Raw genomic sequence first — 19182 nt, forward strand, 5'->3', positions numbered from 1 at the left:
CTATCATACTCCATCAAGAAACTCTTGAAACTGAGGTTTAAGTATTCTCCTCCACGATCTGATCGTTAAACTTTTATACTTTTCCCTTGTTTTATTTTCTACTTCGGCCTTTTATTCTTTGAACGTTAGAAAAGAATCGGATTTGTTCTTCATAAGAACCACATATCCATATCTACTTAAATCATCAGTAAATGTTATGAAGTAGTATAATCCCCCCTTGCCATCATACGCATTCGACCACATACATCATTATATATAAGTCATAATCGTTCGGTGGCCCTTTCACCTGATCTAGTAAAAGAAGCTTTAGTCATTTTGCCAATGAGACAAAGTTCGCATCTTCCATATGATTCCAAATCAAACTTATCCAAGTATCCATCTATATGTAACTCTGAAATGCGTTTCTCATTAATATGGCTTAACGACAATGCTAGAGGTAATGTTTGATTTGAGTCATCTTAGAACATATAAATTTTTAACTAATTGTGCAAGAATATAGACCTTATCATTAAAATAGAATAAACAACTATTTTTTATTTAATTAAAATGAAAACCTTTCTTGTCCTAACAAGAAATTGATTTAATGTATCTGTTAAAGGCAGGCACGTAATAACAATTTATCAAGTTCTCAATCTCGCCTATATGGGCAAAATTAGGTATCGAGTTCCTTCAACTAGAGCAACAACTTTTGCTCCAATTCTAACCCGATACCAGAAGCTTGACCATTGCAAGTATTCTTCTTTAGATCTTTCAAACAAGCTCGACAATTTAACTTCCAATCATCCAGTTTTTTCCACAGAAATGACAATCATCTCCTTTAGCAATACCACTATCAGGCTTCAAAAGCCCTTTGGGATTGGACTTTGGTTTGGCACTGAATAAGATCAAATCTTCACCTTGACTGCCCACTTTCCTTTTCCATTTGTATTCCATGTGTGCATCATGAATATGGACATAATTCATGCCTTTACCGTGTTATTTTCAGTAGTTCTAAACATGCTTAACAACTAAGTGAGTAGTCTGTCTATCTCATTCCTTTTGTTCTTAACAAAGTAAGAATAAAAGTTATTCAAAGATTGTTTGATCAAATCAAGCCGAGTCTCTAGACTATTCTTGAAAACCAAAATATCAAGGTACATATATCTATCATCTTTAGAACATGTGGTCCAACCGGATATCATTCTCCCATTAATGTAAAAGTATGGTGCCTTATTATTGTCAAATCTTTCTGACCAGCATATCCTTCAAACATCCTTTGAAGGTGCTCAATCATATCATAAGCATCATTATGCTCTTATTGCTTCTAAAGCTGAACACTCATAATTACAAGCATGAGACATGAAACATCAGTTGTATAATTAATTTCCTTCAGGTAAACATTTTGTTCTGCACATGTTTCATTCTCAGCTAGAAAAAATAAGGGAGGGGTTTGAGTGACATCCTTGAACCCGAGGACAATCCTTAAGTTTTCATGTCAATTGAGGAAATTATTTCATGTCAGCTTGTCCTTCTCAAGGACTATTACATGGAGAAGTTATTTGTGTTATTTGTCATTTGATATCTATAATATTAAAATGCATAAAATGACTTAGTCTACAGATGATCATTAAATTATGTCCAAGTAATTATTCATATATATATACACAATATATATCTTCAACTATTTTTATCAAATCAATAGCCCTAACTATCAATTCGGAAAAAATATCTTCTATATCCTTTCTATTGAGCCAAGATCCATATTTCACCATGCGTTAGGTCAGCTTTGGCTTTTCTTCTAAAACATGATTATTTAGGTAGACAACATTTATCAATAATATCAACTATATAACTCTTGGATAGCTTGGTGGAACAAAATTTGTTCACATTTATCTAATAAATCTCGCCAAACTCTATGCCTCTAAGTTCACAATCCTATTATGGTAAATTAGTTAAGTCATACCCAATAGTCAAAAAGTATCAATATACTTCAACACATCTCCCACGGTAGATGGGAGTACTTCGCTTTGGCGAACCCACTCCTGGTCGATCTAGGGGTTAACGCATTGGACTCATTAGAAGGCATCTGATCAACTTAATATTAACTTTAGGGTTTTGTTAATTTTAAATCGATCATGATCCCATCATAAAGAGATTCCCAATTTTTCAAATAAAATACTTCAAATCAATATTCGTCAATGGTTTGATTTTCAGGTAGCGAGGGAGTCACAACGGTCTCGCTTAAAACCCACAACCTTACAAGTTCAATGAACTCACTTTGGATAAAATCGCCTCATGTCAGAAACAAAGAAAATTTGTATTTTATTCCGTGTTTCATAAACACGAGAATCTCATAATCATTTGTTCATTTTAAAATCTTGAATCGTTACAGATTTTATCTTGTTTAGCAAGCATGGCATGGGTGTCGTATCTAATACATACATCCTTAATCTAATTAAGCATGCATCTTTATAAACTACCCTACACATACATTCATTATATGCGCATATATATGTACAGTGCAATAAATAAACCTGGTTGGTTATGGCTTTATCTTATGTGATCTTTATCAAGCTAATGACAAAGATCTAGGTCAATCTAAGGTGGAAAATAAATACAGGCTAACTATTACATGTTTTCTTTCTTGTATTGTTTCCTTGGATGGCCTCCATGTGGGATTATCCTTGATCTTTAAATCTTCATGTCTTCATGTACATTACATGAATGAAATATGAAAACTAATCTAATGAACTTACAAGAAGAACTCGAGTTACATTCGAGATTTAATAATTACAAGATTAAATGACATGCAAGCCGTATTTGAAAAACCAAAACCATTAACCTAAGGTCATAAGACATAGCTATCCACCATGCTCAATTAACACAAAATAACATGTTAAAACACATAATATGATCTTAACATATCATACCCATCATGATCTAATCATAAAAACCAAATATTGAAAAAAATCAGAAAATTCGAAATTAAATCTGGTAACATTAAATCGCAGATTACAGGGCCTAAATGACGTCAAATGCCTTACAGATCAGTCGATGATAGTTTTTTTTATCAGTTACGTTCAGACGCTCGATTCCATATGAAATAGCATATTCGTTCGTAAAAATCGGACACCAGACACAGATTTCAGCAAATCCGCTGCATCCAATTCAGAATCATATCAAATACGATTCTTATAATAAGAACAAACATAAAACATGTATATATCAGTCTATATACAGATTATATAATCATCATATGATTATAAAACTCTCTTGAATATCATATATTCAAAACATATATATACGCATATATAAACATAACAACATGTAAAACATACAAAATCGCATACATAACAGTCATGGAATATTGTATACACGTTATCATCATAAAACCAGCAAACACATAAACGAATTAAACACTTTTGGCAAGTAGCTCTGATACAATTGAAGGCTTTCAAGCACATAAACGCAACGGAAACAGTAATTAAAAACGTAAAAAATCAAAATTTTTGAAACCCACCGCAGGATCCATGCGAAAAATAGATATTTAATTCGTAGATCATATTGTTTACCTTAAGAAGCTTTACAAATTAGTTTACTAATAGATATCCAAAACTTGTTCAATCACCACGCATCCCGCTCTCGCGATCTACGCTCTATCGGTATCCACACGAATGCTTGAACGCAAGGATTGAATGTGTACTAGCACAAACTCGTTTCTTCTTCCTCTCTCCATCTTCTCCCTTGGTGGCTAGGGTTTTTGTAAAAGTCTTGCTTGCAAAATCAGCCAACCAAGAGGTATTATATAGAGAATAGAATAACGAATTATAATTCTTAACTAATTAGGAGTTATTATTAATTCGAAATTCCTATTTGTATTATAATTAAGTCTCACTTAATTATTTAACAAATAAATTTCATAATTAATATTAGTAAATTCAAATATCAATATTTATCTAATTAATTAAATCATACTAAATTAATATTATAAATAATTTAAATTACTTTAATATAATTTAAATCTAATTGAAATTAAATAATCCTTCAAGCATTCTTAGTGTGTGATCCTATAGGTTATTATTACGTTGTTAATGAATTTTAAATCTAATTTAAAATCGTAAACAATGAGCGACAACTAGTAATACATCATTGCTACCCAAGTAATAATAATTGAATCGGTGATCGATTAAACCTTTTGTGAATAATGTACAATGTAATATAATCCCTTTAACCAAATATTATAGATTAAACTAGAGGCATGTAATGGGTCATCCTCATCATAGTTTAATCCAAGTTTCCTTGATCAATGAGTAGACTATCATATCAAATCAACATTTGAGCGTGGCCATGCATTTCATAGTCTAGCTCACACAAGAGGCCAATAATATCACTCCTAAAATAGGAGGGTTAAATCCCATCTAGATCATTCATATTTCTCATACGATTCATAATATATCCAATGTCCACTTTTATCATTACCCGATCAAGGATAACTTTTAATGGAATCAATGTATATTAATTCTCGTATAGAAATATAATGAGTTCGGGTCTAAGGACCATTACATCATTATCACCGTGAGAATTACTTATGACACAACAGACATGTAGAATCTCACATTGGATCTGTCCAGCACCCTGTACATATACATCTGCCTGTGTTTTTGACTTTAGTATCACTATACCTATGATCAATGAGATGTGATAATCAGTCAACAAACACACCAATCTTGATGCATTATTATTGTCCCTTAATAATAATACTCTACTAGGGACCTTTAGGAATATTGATACTATTCTCATAATCTCATTTCTAAGTCACGTACATAGAGATATAGAATTGCATATCATATTTGAAGGACATTTATTAATCTAACATTCATATCACAGTAAATTAAGAATTAATAAATTATAAAGGGAATAATCGATTGAACATAAACATTAATAATCCTAATGTCTTAAACTAAAACATCATAGCGTTGGCTCTAAGTCACAAACACTAAAAATTTAAAAGTCACAACTGCTGATGAAGACCAAGGTATTCTGGAGATAGAAGCTGGTGCAGAAGCAAGTCAGTATCTTCAAACTCTGAAAGTAAAATGTAAAAAGAAAATTCTATTCTACAAGGACCCAAAGATTCAAGCATTTGACTCTGAGGTGAGTAGAAGAATCTTTGAGAAAGGAAATCCTGGATTTAATCTAGAACAACGAAGGAAAATGGAGGAAGATTTCAAGAATTCCAAGAAGACAGCAAATACTGATGTTGTTGTTATCTCTCAAGATCCATATGAAGATGATCCTTCTAATAGACCAACCAAAGGGGTATTCATAAGGGAGGTAAGTTAGACAGATGGTGAAAGATCTCTTAGGTCTCAAGCTATCTTAACTGCTGATAGAAGTCATAAAGGGAAAGAGAAGATAAAAGAGAAGTACAAGCCTTCAAAGCCTAAAGCCAAAGCTGTTGTCAAGAAGAAATCAATATCTAAGGCAACTAAATCTCAAATACTGATAGATCCAGTCTATATAGTAGCTCAAGTATTTGATACTGATGAAAGAGTTGGAGAAGAAGAAGTTAGTGAAGCTCATCAAAGAAGGAAGATTCATGGAGCTGACTGGGCTGAAAAACTAAAATTAACCTCTGACATTGCTCAAGTTAATGAAAAAGAAAATGTTGTTATTCAACCAATCACAACCTCTAATACTATCCACTCTGAGGTTTAAACCTTTGATTAGTCCTCTGATTCTGGCCCTTGTAACTTGAGCCTTCTTCTCTTGTTTCAATTCTTCTCTTCTTGTTTTCTTTCTCCTTTTGATTTTGCTCACTCTCGCCTTTAATTACCATTGCCTTTTGAACCACTTCAGCATAGGTGGTCAACTCAAAAGCTGCCACACGACTCCTTATCCAAGGCTTCAATCCCTGTTGGAACTTTTTGCCCTTTTCTCTTCAGAATCAACATACTCTCCCACAAACCTAGAAAGTTCCGTAAACTTCTTCTCCTATTCACCGACCGTCATGTTGTCTTGCTTTAACTCAAAGAATTTCATCTCCATTTGTGTTTGCATATAGCGAGGAAAATACTTATCCAAGAACATTCTCTTAAACATATCCCAAGTAATAACTTCAGCAGCTTCTAAAGCTTTCGCTATCTCCCACTAATAGTTCGATTCACCTTTAAGAAAGTAAGTGGCATACTCCACCTTCTAGTTATCTCCAACATTCGTAAGGCAAATGCCTTTTTCTATTTCCTTAAGCCAAGCATGAGCTTCTACCGGGTTTTGTGTTCCTTTGAATTCTGGGGGTCTTATAGATTGAAATGTTTTGAAAGTAGTGACACCTTCTAGGGGTGGTTGAGGGGGTTGCATTTGTTGAAGAAGTAGTTGTTGTTGGGCTATGGTAGCAGTTTGTTGGCATACCAACTCTACAAGTTGTGCTATATCAGGGTTTTGGTTTTCTCCGTCATTTTTCTTGGTTATTTGTAGGTCTTCCTCGGGCTCTTCTAGGTGCCATTTTCTGAAATAAGAGTTATACAGTTTGAGTGATACTGAATTGGGGTATTATTTTGCAGTCATCATGGTATACAGTTTTCAAACAATAAAGGTGATGCATGGTGATAAGCAAGAAATTTTAAAGGAGCAATTATAAGAATCAAAGAAAGTGCATAACTGAATTTAACATGGTTCAAGTCGAAAGGTACGAATCACAAGGTACAAATACGATTACAGATCTGAATTAAAATAGTACGAGAGTGTAGATATGGAAACAAATGACACGGTAATAAAAGGAACAGCCTAATCCAAGAAACTAAAGGTCAAGTCTCCTAAAGCTCGTCCTAAGCATCCTCCTCGGACTCCTCCTCAGGTTCCTCATCGGACTCCTCCTCACGAGTTCTCGCAATGTCGGGGGTAGTGTCTTCACGTAGCCTCTTAACCACACTCCCAAGCTCATCCACTATCATCTGCACAGTAATCCGACTGGTCCGGTCACGGTGCACGGGCATCTACTCCAATCTTGATGTGGCCACCTGGATCAATGATTCGAGCCTCGAAATGGTTTTCCCCTTAGGTCCATCACCCATTACTTGCTTACTGGCATAGAGCTCCTTAAGACGTTCCATCAGCCTGATATACTTTCCTTGGAGAAAGCCATGATGCATCCTTAAGTCGGCATAAATAGAAAAGGGAATTGCGTCGCTCGGCGGAATCGAAGATGATGAATGCGCATGTTGCTATCAAGCAATATATATAAAGTACAAATATGATTTATTCGAATGTCGCGTATTAGCACTCCTGATAATAATAATATATATATACTCATACTTCCTATGGTCCTAATTGGGCTGTCCAGGGACTCTAAACTTAGGCTCTGATACCAAAAACTCTCACACCCCAACACACACACACTCTAAATAAATGAGAACCATAATTATTACAAACTTATAAGTCCAAAGGACGATAATGATCTATTACAACCCAACCAAAATAACAACAATCCCAAGATCTTTACAAGTTCGGAGTTTGGAATAGCCCTTCTAACTAATACCACGATTACATACTGACGGATTCCGCCTAAACTATATATATTCTACCTACGCCCTCAAATGGTCTTCACCCTGCCTAGCGGTTGACTTACAGGCGGTCTGCTTGGTACGAACCATGATTGCTAGCTATAGAATAGGGTTAAACACAAGAAAATAAGCTACGATGCTCAACAAGTACTAATCATTCTACTAAGCAAGACATTATCTCAAAATCACGAGTTCATAAATCAAGGGGGAATATGGATACTTGTGATAATGATAATAAGAAACATGAAGTTATAATATGAAGACATGGTAGAATTATAGCAATTGAAACAGGGTATATAGAATCATGATATCGGGAAATATGCTATAGTATAAAGACAAGGTAGAATCATAATAATCGAAACATGGCATATGGTATCATGGCATCGGGCAATCATGTTATAATTATCAAATCATCAAAATCATTTTAGGACGCTACAGATTACAGTCGGTGATCAGCCGTGAAGTAATCCCGAACTGCGTTGGGTTCTCAAATATAATGGGATCCCTAGGCTATATGTGAGCCTATCAATAACGTGAAAAAGACTTACGTCTGGGTCTAATCCACTAAGATAAGAAAATATTTATTTTATTGATTTATAACATGGATGCTGGGGAAAGATTGGTTATCAATGTAATTAAATTAGATTCAAGGGAAGGACATTTGAAGGTAAAGTACAAATCAAGCTAAGAGTGATTAACGGAAGTATTGGAAATAATTATGGTCATGGGGTTGTTTTAACTAAGCATTTATGGGAAATGTATGTATGTGCAACGATTATAAGAATAAAGAGCTAAGTAACTTGCCAACAATTATAATCATAAGAAAATAGTAACTTGCCAACAATTTGAGGCATAAGAAATTAGTAACTTGCCTTCCAATAGTTCTAAGATTATTCGATCTTGACGATACGAGTCTTCCCCTTCGCTTCGGAAACTACATATTATATTAATCTCATTACTATTCACCCTTTATCGACTTATAAGCCTATAAGCTTCTAGACTAACCTTTACCCCTTTTATAATTACGATTACACAAACTTATAATTACACATAACTTAATTGCATACAATTCAAGTAATCCACATAGTCACATAATCACCTAAGCACATAAGCAAGTAACACATAAGAACTATCATTGACCTTAACTTAACCCTAAGGATGATGTGCAACACTCGGACTCTTCACTTTTAAGTCCCAAGCACAACAAATACCACTAAAGCTTCCTAATGTCACTCAAAAGGGTGCTCTCGGGCTTCTTGGTGGAAATGGGGTGTCTCCACCTTGGGCCTTCACTTCAAATCACTTCCTACAGGTTGTTAGGACTCTAAACTAACTTCTAAATTTGGTGAGACTCAAAGGCCTCACTCCTAAAGGTTTACAAAGGTCAAGACTCTCACTGAAGTCCCCTGCGACCAATAGTTTGCACGTCATGTGCTCTTTAGCCGATATCTCAACTTCTACTTGGGGAATTCTAAAAAAACTAATTCCCATGGATTCTTAAGACCTAAACCTAACTCTCAGACTTGGTTTCAGGCTAAGGCCTCACCTAGGCCTCGCTAGGCATCTGCCCAAAGTTGACACTTGACTAGCCTCCCTCGAATTCACTCTGCCCTATTTTCACTTACATAAAACTCACTTTTCTCATTCAATTTTTAATTCAAAAAGTTTTTTAAGCTTGCTAGGGATGCATTATACTTATTTAAGTCAAGGCCCCGTGAAGGCCTAGCCTAAGGCATGATTATAATCGACCAAAGTTCAAGTTTACCCATCCCTACCGTGTTCTGAGTTACTCTCGGAAGTGTGTGTGCGCCTACCTAAATACAAGTATAACTCAATTCCTAACTCCAGTAAACTTGGGCCTAGCAAGGCCTCACCAAAACTCACCTAAAACAACCTATACTTAGGGTGAAAAATTCTACTACAAAGTTCCTAGTGTACCTCCTTCCACTTTAACTCCCAAATCAACACCAAAACCAACATGCAAGCCCACAAATCTATCCTACATTGTACACAACCCTACTAACTATCATTCTACGGTAACATACGAGCATAAATTTAGTCATAATAGTCATTTACCGAGGCAAAAACAAAGAGCATAGCAGAGCAGATTTTATATGTGAACTTTTAAGCAAATTTTTGAACCAAAAACACATGGTAACAACTTGATGGCTACAAGATTTAATCATAACTCATTAAGGCACATAACATACTAGCATTTTAAAGCAAAAATCGTGGCATGCATTGTACAAAAACTTAAATTCAAGTCATATAACACATTTGTTCGAAATATCACTTATACTACGACATGCAAGCATTAACTTCAACTTTTAGTGTAAAAATCATAGCATGCAAGGATAGAAACTTTGTAAAAATACATTTTAAAAGATCATAGGTTCTTTAAAAGTCACATACAAAGCTTTTTTCTTTTTTAAATCAAATAAAACTAACACACAAAGCACAAAAACCCGTTCAGCTCCTTGGAGTCATTGTCGAATGTTTGAGGCCAAGATCATGGTCTGAAAGTAGAAGTATAACACTTCATCAAGAACATCTCTTGCTCAAGTATTATAAGCCACATTTGGTTCAACTCTGGATTCACAAGAATCAAAGTTAAACCCTTGGCTTTAACTACATGCAACTAAGAAAACTCACATTAAATGATGATATAGAACCAAGTGAAATTATCCTTTGCTTAGAGGGGTTGAAAGATGCAAGAGGATGAAGAAATGAAAATGAAAAAAAAAATGAGAGGGGAGGGGGAAAAGAAATGATGTGAGTGGAGTGTATAAATTTGTTTTTGTCTCACTAAAATGGTAGTGGAGTTTGAACTTACACTTTTGTCCTTCATCCACTAATAGCCAACTATTGCATGAAAGGTTTTATTGGTCTTTTGCTTGGTCAAAAGGAGTTAGTGGGGAGTGAAAGGACAGTCCTACCCTTGATCTCTATTTGAGTGGAAATTGCATGCAAGGGTATGCTTGTAATTGAATAACTAATAAAAGTATAATATAAAAGAATGATTTTTAGTAATTGAAATACAAATCCATAAATCACCAAATAAATACCATAAATACAATGAGATTTTAGAAATTTAATAAAATTGTTTTACAAAATTTTGTACAAAATTTTATATTAAAATATTTTTTCACATATTATTATACTAACAAATAAATCATGAAAATTACACTTAACACAATATAAATTACACAAATAATTGCATGTAAATTGATTATATTCCACAATACTAAATTAAAAATTTATCGCCTAATCGCAACTAATCAAATATTACTAACTTGCGAGAAATCTCTATTATTTACTAATCGCGTAGCGAAAATCTTACTCGGGTACGAAATTTACACGCTTAAAATATTTCGGCAACACTCGCAATGCCAAACGATAAAATTATACACAATATATAACGAATATGCATAATCGACCTTATAACACAAAATATTTAGGAATATATATCGCAAAAATAACTCCAATATTTACCAGTTGTCACATTAAACATCATTTTGGACATGATATGGAACTCAAAATTAATCATATGACATACCAAAATGATCAGAATTCAATAATTTACAACATGCAATTATCAAATCATATCAACCACTTCAAAATCTAAAAACCCTAATTTAACACTAATTAATTTGAATTTTATAAAAATTTTAGAAAAATACCTATAATATCTGCAGTAATTTGATTGATATCGTTACTTAGTACATCTCGAGAACTTCGATTCGGTTAATTGAGCGTCGAAATCTGACTTCCCTAACACCTTCAAATCTTGATTTGATTACAAAGAACGCGAAGAACACTTATTCGTTTCTCTCGAAAATTACAAAGTTTTATTGTATAAATATTTATATGTACAAAATAAAGTACCCCGTTGGAATATTGGTACCCCGTTGGATCATACTAATAGCTAAATATTAATAAAACTGATCCAATTCGATACCGGTTTTAGGATAAACATCAAAATGGGGCTTTAAATCGAAAATATCTCGTGTAAAACCCGAATATTATATCCTTCACCCCTTAAAAGGATTCAGTCCTGAAAATCACCTAAGAAAATAAATGAGGGAACTTTTCACGTATATTAATTTCTAACTCCCAGGTTGATTTTTTAACCTTTGGATATCTCCACAATAATCTTACCAGATTTACGACTTTGTTTCTCAACACTTTATCTTTTCTATCTGGAATCTCTATTGGACTCTCAACGTAAGACAAATCCGATTAAAGTTCTATCAGCTCATACTCTATCACATGCCTAGAATCTGGATTGTACTTCTTAAGCATTGACACATGAAATACGTTATGAATATGCTCCATATGCGGGGGTAATGCCAATTCGTAAGCTACTTTGCCGACACGCTTCAAGATTTCAAATGGTCCAACATATCTAGGACTCAGCTTTCACTTCTTTCCAAATCTGGATAGTCCTTTCCGTGGTGACACCTTCAGTAATACTAGTTCTCGATATGCAAAATCCATGTCTATTCTAGCTTGATCCGCATATTTTATTTGATGATTTTGTGTTGCAATTAACCTTTTCTGAATGACTTCGACAACTTTTTTATTTGTTGTACCAATTCTGGTCCAAGTATCTTGCGTTTTCTGACTTCATCCCAATATACCGGTGAACGACATTTGTGTCAATAAAGAGCTTCATAGGGAGGCATTCCAACACTTGTGTGGTAACTGTTATTGTAAAAAAAAATCTATCAAGGGTAGATGCTCATCCCAGCTTTCTTCGAAGTCGATAACACAAACACATAACATATCTACAATAGTCTGAATCGTTCTTTCACTTTAGCCATCTGTTTGTGGATGATAAGTTGTACTCATGTTCAGCTTGGTTTCCTAGCATTCCTAAAAACTTCTCCAGAATTTTGAATTGAATCGTGGATCTCGATCAGATACAATGGACACAGGAACTCCATGAAGAACTACTATTTCCTTCAAATACATGTGAACCAACTTGTCCAATGAGAATCTTTCATTAATGGGAAGAAAATGAGATGACTTGGTTAATCAGTCTATTATAACCCAAATAACATCATGGTTTGTTCTTATTCTTGGTACTTCGACTATAAATTTTATAGCAATAAACTCTTACTTTCATTCTAGAATCTCTAATGGTTGCAATAATCCACTTGGCCTTTGATGCTCTGCTTTAACTCAATGACATGTATAACATCTACTAACCCATTCTGCAATCTCTCTTTATATCTGGCCACCAATAGTTCCCTTTTAAATCTCTATACATCTTGGTAATCCCTGGATGAATTGAATACTTAGAATTATGGGCTTCGTGTAGAATTTCATTCTTTAATTCTGTTACCGGTGGAATCCAAATTCTGAAACAAAATCTAAGAATACCTTGATCATCTTTATGGGTGCATATTTCTTCTTGTACCAAATTATTGTCATCCTGATCTATTATCTCCTCTTGGCATCTCTTTATTTTATCTAATAGCTCTGGCTGAAAAGTCGTGGTGTACATTTTTGCTTCTGATGGATTACAAATTCTGACTTCCAACTTCAACTTCAGGAATTCCTTATATAACTCTTCTGATATAGTCAACAAATTTAATCTATCCTTCGTGCTCAAAGAATCTGCCACTACATTTGCCTTTCCCGGGTGATAGTTAATTATGCAATCATAATCCTTAATCAACTCAAACCATCTTCGTCGTCTCATGTTAAGTTCCTTCTGCGTAAATATATATTTCAAACTCTTATGATCCATATAAATTTCGCACTTTTCTCCCGTATAGATTGTGGTGCCCTCCAAACCCGGGTCAGAAGTTTGGGGTCCACAACACATACACAATATATAAACCTGCATAGGAAATATTATTTACAATGACCCTGCTATACATAACCACGGATCACAACAGGTTAAAGTATAAAAACAAGCCACCACCTTAACTTTTATTACAATATACCGAATCCCAACTAATTTAACTTACAACTGATAATGAAATTATTTTTACCATCTTACTATCTCACTACTGCAATAAGCTCCTGGTAGCTCGATCCAGCATAACCTGGAATCCTAGCTCGTACCTTGAACTGGGAAACCTCACTACCAACCATATCCTTCTTAACTGTAGAATATATAAAAAGATTCACAAGAGTGAGCTAACTAGCTCAGCAAGTCACAATGACAATAATTGAGGCTAATCAATAATCAAACGAAATGGTTCAAAGGAATCAAATTTATTGCTAAATAATCATTAGAATTGGATATTCATTTTAAGTTTTAAAAACCAAGGTTAGGCTGCTGATCAGTCACGCACTAACCCCGAGCAAGCACACAACACTGCTCTAATTACTGGATCCAAGGCACACATTGGCCTAACTTGACCATTGATATGGTCTGACCATGAATCTGGTCCCTATATAAAAACTATCCAATTCTAAAGCAGTTCAATATGATAAACAATATAATTCAATAAAACAAGATCGTAATCAACAGTGATGAAACATTTGTATAAAGGCATAATGCATTTCCTGAATATCACAAGGGGTATCGAAGTATGTATAAGAAATGGCTTCCAGCTTGTAGGAGAATTGGGTATTAGAGAAACAATGGTTTAGAAGATTTAGTTCTTTGATGTCGCAAGGTATGGTTGAGTATAAAAGTTTCGGTATGTTTAAACAATTTTGTTCCAGTGTTTGGTATATGAAGGGTATATATTTGTGGAGTAGTATCGTCTTTGTGTGGTTTAGTATCTGGTAAATCAACAAGAAATGGTTTACAAAGAATAAGGCTTACGGCTCAAAGATCAAATGCTGTGGCACAGGTTCAAGGCTGAAGGATTCAAAGTATTTGCAATATAAAACAGAGCTATTTTGAATATTAATAGTATGTCACAAGAGAATTTAGAAATATTTGCAATATATCTCGAGAAAGGTTTAGAAGTACTTGCCTTATCACAATCGATTCTAATTTCACTTGTATTCGTCAAATGACTCTCTTCAACAATTACTCGTCTACTTTTCCTATGCCTCGATTCTATTTTCTGATTACTGGCTGTATTTTCTACATGTCGATTCCATTTTCTGATCACCTGCTTCCCTTTCCTACGCCTTGCTTACTCTGCTAGGCATCATAAGTATTTATCAATATTTAATTCATATGATTTTATTCGACATACAATTCTATCTACTCTTCGTTTCACCCAAATCTGATTAACGGATTGAAAGTTACGCTATAAACAAGTAAACATCGAACATTTTGACCGACAGTCAACTAACAAGTCATATATAGTACATTACACGTCAAATAATCAATGACATATCATTTATAAAGGAGTCTCAGGTCACAAACAGGCTTTCGGGTATTTAAAATGATTTTTAAAACATTTTTCGGGATTAAAACAAGTCGTTGGATAAATTTTAAAGCAATAAACAGGGTTCGGTCGGCTAAATCTGGCTTTATATAATAATTATCGAGCCTTGGAAACAATTTAAAATAATATTTTAAAGTTCGAAACTATTTTTCAAAATTTTTAAATCATTTATAAATAATTAAATCTAATTAAATAATTAATTAAAATCAATTAATAAGTAATTAAATTAATTAATCAATTAATATTTAAATTAATTGACTAACTAAATAATTAATTATTAACTAAAATTAATTAATTACAAATTCAGATTTATTTTTGGATTTAAAAATAATTTTCAGAATTAAAAATAATGATTTTTGGGATTAAAAATGAATTTTAGAAAATGAATAATGAATTTATAAATTCATTTTAAAAAGAAATAACCAGAAACAGGTTTCAGAACTGGGTTTAGGATTCAGGAGGATTAAACCCGAGTTGTTTTTGGGTCAACAACCGGGTCACGAGGAATAATCCGGGTCGGCAAGAACACCGACCGGATTCTAGGCAACAACCCAGTTTCCGACGGGTTCGCCGGAATCCGGTGACCTCAATTCAAGCCTATTTCGAATCGTTTTCTTTGATTTATTAGTTCCAATCGATTAAACATCACCCCAACATCTCTGCCAGCCGATTAATATCGAGTAACAACGGCCCAGGCAGCTTTTCCGGCCAAATTCGAAGAAAATCCGGCGAGCTTAAATCTAACTCCGGTCAAACCATCGTTTTTACTTATTTCTGAACCAAAATCAATACTTTTGGTACCAAAATAAAGCTCTAATCATCTATAACATATTCACATAATCAAAATCAATCAAAAACTCAAGAACAAATCCAAAAATTCGAAGTAAAAACTGGACAAAACCCAAAACTTATTTTCACCCAATACTGGACCAAAATTAACGAATTTATACCCTAAATCAATCCTCAGAAACTCAGGAATCATAATCCATCATCAAAACATTCATAAAAACCTTTAAACTTAAAAACTGAATTCAAAAGAAAATCTGAAAATACGAAATTAATATGTATTTAACCTTAATCGATGATTTTGATACAGATACGATCGTCTCGTCGAGAGCTTCATTTTGACTATTCATACGCCTCGATCGGATTCCAGTAACGTCCTCAAATCTTCGTTTGATTGCGAAGAACACGAAGAACACGGTTCGTTTCTCTGGATAATTATCTGTTTAACTGTTTGCAAATGATTCCTGGTACGAAATAAAATACGGTAAAGGCTATTTATAATTACGGAAAATTAGTATCCCGTTGGATCATTCCGGATATAAAACGGTACGTTTATTTGTAAAAACTGATCCAAACGGTATCGGTTTTCGGGATAATTATCCAAATCGGTACAATTTGTACTACGGTCTTGGTCTCAGCGCCTGGTCACATGTATTACAAGGTGATAATTGTGATAGTTTAATAAAAAGATCCCATTTATCAAAAATACAAGTTTTATCGATTTACCGAAGCAAATAATGTATCAAAAATGTTGCACCGGGACCCGCGCAGGACAAACCGTACGCCGGATCGAAAAAGTCGAAACATGGAAAATGCTCGGAATATTACAATTAGGTTAGGAAGGAGTTCTCGGAAGAGTTTCGGGTTATAAAAACGTAAAAACGGATGACGTCGGTTGGTTCCCGATTGTATAAAATAGTTTTTAAATACTCGGAAAAAGATTTTGTAAAATCCATATATTTCCTATAAAATCATAAATCAACATAAAAATAAATAGGAAGATTTGACAATTATTTATATTTTATTTTGAACTTATAAAAATTAAAATACTCAATTAATATTATTTTTAAATATCCAAACATATATAACACTTAACAAATAATTCACAGAATAGATATTGAACGTACATAATAGTTATTTATTAGTAAAATAATTACACGATATATCCCGGATATTACATCCTTCCCCCCTTAAAAGGATTCTGTCCTCAGAATCTCCTAAGAATACCAATGAGGGTACTTTTCTCTCATACCTTTTTCTAACTCTCAGGTTGACTCTTCAACCTTTGTGTTTCTTCACACTACTCTTACTAACTTTACCACTTTATTTCTCAATACTTTCTCTCTTTCTTCTAGAATCTCTATCGGACTCTCTACATATAACAAATCTTCCTGAAGCTCTATTGGCTCCTACTCTATTATATGCTTGGTGTTTGGATTATACTTCCTAAGCATCGATACGTGAAAAACATTATGAATGCGCTTAATGTGCGGAGGTAACACTAACTCGTAAGCTACTTTACCAACGTGCGTTAGAATCTCAAAAGGTCCGATATATCTTGGGCTCAGTTTTCCTTTCTTTCCATGTCTCGTTAATTTCTTTCATGGTGATACTTTCAGTAATACCAAGCTTCCTTTTTCGAATTCTATATCTTTCCTTGATTGATCTGCATACTTCCTTTGACGGTCTTGTGCTGCTATCAATCTCTTTTGGATAACTTTAACAACTTCCTTCATTTGCTGTACTAATTCAGGTCCAAGTATTTTGCGTTCTCCTACTTCGTCCCAATACACTGGAGATCTACATTTGCGTCCATAAAGGGCTTCGTAGGGTGGCATCCCAATAATGGCGTGATAACTATTGTTGTAAGCAAATTCTACCAGAGGTAAATGCTTGTTCCAACTTCCTTTGAAATTAATAGCACAAACACGTAACATGTTTTCAATTGCCTGGATCGTTCTTTCACTCTGGCCGTCCGTCTGTGGATGGTAAGCCGTACTCATATTTAGTTCCGTTCCAAAACATTCTTGAAAACTCCTCCAAAATCTTGAATTAAATCTTGGATCTCGATCGGATACGATGGACACAGGAACTCCATGACGAACTACGATTTCCTTTAAGTACATATGAACTGACTTGTCCAGTGAAAATCTTCCATTTATAGACAGAAAATGAGCTGACTTGGTAAGTCTATCCACTATAACCCAAATGGCATCATGATTAGCTTTTGTCCTTGGTAACCCAACTATGAAATCCATGACGATATGCTCCCACTTCCACTCTGGAACCTCCAATGGCTGTAGCAATCCACTTGGTCTTTGATGCTCTACTTTAACTCTTTGACATGTATAACATCTGCTAATCCATTCCGCAATTTCCCTTTTTATATCTGGCCACCAGTAATTTTCCTTTAAATCTCTATACATCTTGGTACTCCCAGAATGGATTGAATACCTTGATCATCCTTTTTGCATGCATAATTTTTTCACCTATCAAACGATTTATATCCTGATCCATTACCTCTTCCTGACACTTCCTTATCTTCTCTAACAACTCCGACTGAAAAGTCATACTATACATTCTTACTCCTTTTGGATCATGAACCCTGACTTCCAATTCCGACTTCTAGAATTCCATAGATAATTCTTCTGGTACAGTCTCTATATTCATTCTCTCTCCTTTTTACTTATCTCTTGCCACTACATTTGCTTTTTCTCGGGAGTTCATACTTCAAACTCTTATGGTCCGTATAGACCTTACACCTTTCCCCCTGCATATCATATTTCCCAATCTCTTAAAGCGAGTATTATTATTGCTAGTCCCAATTTATGAGTAGGATACTTCTGCTCATAAGGTTTCGGTTGTCTAGATGCATATACAATACTTTATTGTACCGCATCGACACACATCCGATTCCCTTATGATAAGCATTACTATGAACTATCAAATCGCCTTAATACTTTCCAATTGATAAAACAGGTGTCGTAACCATTCTTTTATTTAATTTCGCAAAACCTTCTTCACCCTTTTTTCACTTTATAAAAACTTCTTGCTTTTCCTGATTAGCTTCGTCAAAGGTACTGCAACTTTTAGGAAATCTTGAACAAATTTCCAATAATAACCGGCTAATAATAAAACTTCTTACTTTTGATGGTGCTTTTGATCTTTCTTCATTCATACTATCTTAAAAAAAAAATCCGCTGAATCCCTTTTTGTCTCCTCCTTACTGACTATCTATGCTAAGATTTATACTTCCTGCCATTAAAGTTTTCATCTGGTAAACTTTTTGTATCGCTTCTTTCTTCTTTGACTCCCCAGCTATCATTATATAGGTTGCATGGTCCTTTTTAAGTAACACATGTACATCTTATCCAAATTCCTTCTTCAAGATTCTACTCATCAAATTTAAATACAACTGGTATATCAGTTCATCCAACTAACATTTCTAGGATTTTATACAATAGTACTGAGTTCTAAAAATTATCTTTGAT

This window comes from Apium graveolens, chromosome 4 (assembly GCF_009905375.1).
Source record: "Apium graveolens cultivar Ventura chromosome 4, ASM990537v1, whole genome shotgun sequence".
Lineage (NCBI taxonomy): Eukaryota > Viridiplantae > Streptophyta > Magnoliopsida > Apiales > Apiaceae > Apium > Apium graveolens.